We start from the raw sequence: 5,666 nt of genomic DNA, 5'->3' as shown, positions 1-5,666 counted from the left end.
TTACTTTCTTGTTTTTACTTCTTTCTCTCTCTACTTCTCCCTTCGGTCGATTGCATCCTCTCCTTGACCTAGTTCGCCGCCGCTCGCTTCTGCCTTTTGTGAGGTCGGCGATGATCGGCGATCGGTGTGTTTCCTTGGTTGGAGATCGAAATGATGAGGACAATGTGGAGCCGGATCGTGGTCGCCGTGCTGGTTCAAGGATCGCCACACGGGAAGATTCGGACGAGATCGGCGGATTGGTCGATTTCGGGATCGAAGATCTGCCGGTCAGGACGAGTTGTGAAGAAGGTCGAGACGAGTTGAGGGATAGTGACGGGTTCGGCGGTTTTGAGATTGGTCAACGGGGTCGGCGACAGAATGAGATTAGCGAGCCATCAGCAAGAACTCCCAGTTTTACCAAGGCTGGTGGTGACGAGCTCGGCGACATGGTCGGCTGTGGCGAGTCCCGAGCTGAGAGGTCCGAGGTCGGCAGATCTGAGCTCGGCAGATCTGAGCTTAACGAGTTTGGGGTACGGCGGCAGATTGTGAGCGAGACACCTGGTTGGCGGTCGGAGATCGATGCCGAGGTCGACATGGTCGGCGGTCTTAGGACCGAGGGTGACGAGCTTGTTGGCCATGAGCTCGGCATCTCTAGGCTCGGCGATGACGATATGACTCGCGAACCAAGTATTTCGCACGAGCTCAATATCTGTCGTGGGCTCGGCGAGAGACACGAGTTCGGCTCTTGTGAGCTCGGCATTTCTGCGTCGGTCCCTCGCGTGCGGATTGTTGGTTCGAAGTGGACGAGATCTGATGGTATCAGTGACGACCACGGAGTGACCTCGTGCGGAGTCAGTACAGATTCCCAAACTCGGCTGGTTGAGCAATTCGGAGATCGGCGTGGTGAACTAGATGTCAGAGAACGAGACTGGTCCGTTGAGTTGGATCCTTGTGAGGTGGATAGTGATCGGCAGAAGGATGCAAATGAAGTTGATTCTGACGACGACACCGATCTCATGATGGGAGGTCGGATCGAGGCAAGGTCCGGGAAGGTGCTCGAGATCAGCAATGGTGATGAGTTTGGTAGTGCTGAGCTCGGCAATGGTGGTGAGGTCGGCGTTTGTAGACCAATATCTAGGAAGTTCGGACGACCTCAGTCACAGTCTCGAGTTCCAACATATGCGCGTGGTAAAACTCTCGCAGGAATTCGACGCGCTTTCTCTGAGAGGCACAATATTAATTGTAGGGACTCTCTTGATGATGTTGACATCGGGGCAGAATGTGGAGATCTCAGTATTGATAGTCTGGGTAACGATTTCAACTTTGATGATATTCCCGAGTTTAGTGAGGGTAGCGAGAGTGGTTCTGGTGGGAGTCCTATGGATGTTATACCGGCTGAGGATGCGGTTCCAAGTTCAGCTGTTCTAGGTCTTGGTGCTGTTCCTGTTGGTTCCGATGACGAACTTGCCGTTGGTCCGATCGATCAGGGTTCTTCATTGTGCACATCGGATACCATTGCTGAGATGGCGCAGTGGTGTAAGATGCCCGATGGGTTGGTATTCCAGGTTCCTGAATCTCACGAGCGTCCTTGGACGCCTCCAGCAGGTTTCATCACTCTCTATACACATTACTTCACTGATTGCGGTCTTTGGTTTCCTCTGCCGGAGTTCTTGACGCGTTACTGTACGAGACGCAAGATTGCTATTTCTCAGCTTTCTGTGGGAGGTATCCGCAACGCAGCTGGTTTGGCGATACTTGGTACCGATTGTGGTGTAGAGGTTGACGCGCATTTCCTCGAGGAAGCCACCAGATTTACGAAAGTCAGAGGTAGTCCTGGATATTTTTATACTAGTGCTAAGTCGGGTTATCAGATCGTCACTAGAGCTGAGAAGAAGATTCGTCATTGGCAGCGTTATTTTTTCTTTGTCAAGCTAGATGAGACTTCGGTTGAGAACCTTGACATGTTTTATGCTACTGAGTGGAATATGGTTCCCGGTAGCTTTGCTGTTTCTTATCCTTGCCTGTTGATTTTTCTGATTAGTTTATAACACTTTTGTTTTTGTTGATGTTTGCAGAGCCTGTTGTTCGTTTGCGCGCTCATCCTCCAGGTTTCTTTGATAATCTCAGGAAGATCAGAGCGAGAGGGGCGATTGATTGGCCCTCGCTTACTAAGAGATCTCGTGAGTTCTCTATAAACTCTTATAACTTTCATGGTTGCATTCGATGGTTATTAGGTTGTCATACTTTGTTTTCCTCGACAACTTTTCAGGTCTACCACGTTTAGGAATGGGAAAGGTCAACACCCGTTTCCCTCGATACGCCGATCAGTTCAAGAAGTGCATTGACGTTGTACCTTCTGCGCGTGTTGCTGATGCTGAGGTCGCTGATCCTGTCGCGGGAGCTGGTGCCGAACAGAGGCTTGCTGGTGATGTTAGATCGGCGGAGGTGGCTCCTGCTCGTGCCGACAAGAGGGCTGCTACTGTTCCTTCTGCTGCCTCTCGCGCACAGAAGAAGCCGCGCGGCGAGACTTCTGAGGCCTTAGCTATTGTTGTTGCTGATTCTGGGCGTCCTACTCCGACGAGGAAGAGAGTTTCTCTTGGCGAGGTGGTCGTTTCTGAGCCCGAGTCGTCCAAGAGATCTAGGAGAGACGGCGCATCGCGCGATACCACTGAGATCGATGACTCATTCTTTTTCTCCTACAAAACGAAGGACGAGTCATATTTCAACAATGGAGTTGCTTGTGGCGAGCTCGCTAGCAAGCTTCGCGGCTCTTCTGATCCGCTTCCCCCTGTGGGTTCCCTTCACGACCCCGAGCTGTACCGATCATGGGCTCGGCGATACTTTCAGGTTGGTTTCTCTTCATATTTTGAATTTGCACCCTCGATCCTTGTCTTAATTTTTTATCCCTTATGCTTTCAGGATGGTGGTTTTGTGAACCGTATGGTCATCTCATACGAGCGCCGTCTTGCCGAGCTGGCGAAGCAGGTTGCTGATGCTCGCCCTTCTGAGCCGCCCAGGAGGTCGGCCGAGGAGCTTCGCCAGGATTTTGAGAAGGAGCGAGGGGTTACTGCTGCTCTGACGAAGCAGGTCGCCGGTTATAGGAAACAGTTGGCCGAGCACAAGACTTCTTTGGAAGCTTCCCGTTCCCGCATCGAGCAGCTTGAGGCAGATAACGCATTTCAGGGAGCGCAGCTGCAGCAGTTGCAAGCAGAGCGGCAGGGCTTCGATGCCGAGCTTGCTGGCTATAGGTCTCGCATTGAGAGATTGAGGAGACACATCCTTGATAACAGAGCGGTGCATGAATCTCTGATGTCGTTGAGTTAGGTGTCGGGTACTTATGAGTGTCTCCAGGAGCTGATAACGGGTGGCATGGTCATTCCGCCGAAGATGTTGCTTACGTTGGAGACTGATTTGAAGATGTTGGAGGACAAGGTTGCTGGTTTTGATATTACCGATGTTCTGGATAGCGATCTCGAGGCCTTTCCAGAGACTGTGCTCGGCCTGGAGAGCATGCTCGGCCACGCGATCCCTCAGGTGGCACCGGTGAGCGCAGATGTTCCTGTGATCGTGGGGGGAGAGGTCGCTACGGCGGGGGCACCCGTGACCTCGGGTGCTCAGGTCGATGTCGACCAGTGACTTGTCTTTGTTTCCTTTGTGTTATTTGTGTATCTTTGCACCCTATCCCCGTGATGTAGCGGATGTTGAGCCTTGTTAGGCGTTGTACTTTTTCTTTTTTTTTTTCTTTTTGGGATCTTGCATTGTCGTTGGATTGACCGGATATTGAGCCGTTTAGGCATTGTACTTTTTCTTTTTGGAACTTTGCTATGTTTTACCCTCTGGTCTTTGACATGTGTTGATCATTTGATGGATGTGGTTTTCGAGGATCACTGTCTTGGTTATTTCATCTCGAGGATTGTATCCTTTGCTCTATAAATTGCTCCTCAAATGCTCACTTCTTGCCATTCCATTTCGTTCTGTTTCTTTTTCAGGAAAGGTCTCTCTTTTGGTTTTGAGCGGTTGAGGTTGGTACTATGGCGCTAGGTGTGGACGATGTGATTCGCTCCGAACTCGTGTTTTATCGTGCTTGGATCCAGAGGTTAAGGGCCTACATTCTAGCTACGCGCCGTAAGTTCGAGCTTTGCCTCCAGTTTGATCGTGTGGACGGGACTGTTGCGTATCTCGAAACTATGATCGATGAGGGGTTCTTCGTTCCAAAGTGGAGATGGGATCGTTTGCTAGAAGAGCGCTCTCGTCGCGAGGCGGCAGTGGCTTCAGTGGAGGTTCCTAAACTTGAGGAGAGTGATTTTGAACCTATCGACGCCAGACCTCTCGAAAGTAATGCGGAGATCGATGCTTGCCGAACTCGGATCGACGTATTACGTCGATATATTATTCGGATAGAGTGTACAGACAATATCTTCTTTGAGAGCAGCCGTGATGAAGGAATCTGCTCATACTTGGAGGGTATGGCTGCTAGGGGTGTAAACGTCCCAATGTATACGCTGGAGAAGTTGCGTGGGGAGTGCCTGGCTTGGCGGGAGTTTATCGACGGGCTAGAGCTTGATGTTCCCTCTAATGCCGATCTGGGACTAGAAGATTGAACGCCTGTGCGTGATGCATATGCCGAGCATGGCCTTTGTTTCTGTTCTTTGTGCCGTGCATGGCCTTTTGTTGTTTGTTTTTATTATTTTGAACTTGTGCCGAACGTGGCTTTTGTTGGTCGTTCTTGTTATGAAATAAAAAATTGTGTTTTGCCTATCTTTGGAATCGAGTTGTACTTTACGGTGCGAGACGTCTCTCGGCTTATCCTATTACGTATCGATTTCCAAGTGTTTAGGGTGGTAGTCAAGATGAGCTCGTCGTACCTTTTAGGTGCAGCCCTAGTGTCCGGCTTATCCTGTGTGTGCCACGAGGTCGGCAAGAAAGTGCAAGTGAGAACTTGGCTTATACAGACTTAACCGCCTGCTAGCTGAATGCGAGACTGGGCTCGGCTTTTTGGTGCGGATTATTTCACCGCTGCATCCATGAGGAACGCGTTCTAAATCGTTCCCTTGGCCAGAGGGTCGATGTATGAGCTGGACATCTCGCTGAGACGGACTCGTTCGAGAGAGCTCGTTTTAGTTTTAAAATGTTTAAACTTTTGTTTTTAATATTTGGTATAGCTGCGCCTTTTGACGGGCTGCCTACGTACCCTCAGAGAGGGATCAAGCCATTCGTAGTTCATAGTACAAAGGGANTGCACTTCGCGACAAATTTCTCGCAATCGTTGTTCATGGTAGGCCAATAATGACCATTGTTGCGTATGCGCATTGCGAGNAGTGGTAATAGCGTTTCAAGTTTCCGGAATTCCACGAACGGGGAATCGGGGTGCCGTCCGAGGTGAGGAGCTGGTAGACGCCGGGGGTGACGACCTTGGAGATCAAGTANTGGCGGGACCGAAGCAAGCCAAAAGGGTTCCAGACGCGCTCCAACGGAAGACTTCGCCGCGGTAAAGTGTGTAATGCGCACAACGAGCTCGGAGGCGTCGGGCTTCCCATTTTTCTGATGGAGCAATTCCATCGGCGATGTAACCACAGATTTCTTTTTGCCAGTCGTATGGTCGCTCTTTCGGTTCGGAAGTAGTTTGTCCTTTATTGACGGACTCGTGCTCGGCAGATGCTTGTCCTACGGAATTGTGTTTGGCAGAT

This window comes from Camelina sativa, chromosome 12 (genome assembly GCF_000633955.1).
Source record: "Camelina sativa cultivar DH55 chromosome 12, Cs, whole genome shotgun sequence".
Taxonomy (NCBI): Eukaryota; Viridiplantae; Streptophyta; class Magnoliopsida; order Brassicales; family Brassicaceae; genus Camelina; species Camelina sativa.
Note: the sequence above shows the minus strand (reverse complement) of the source record.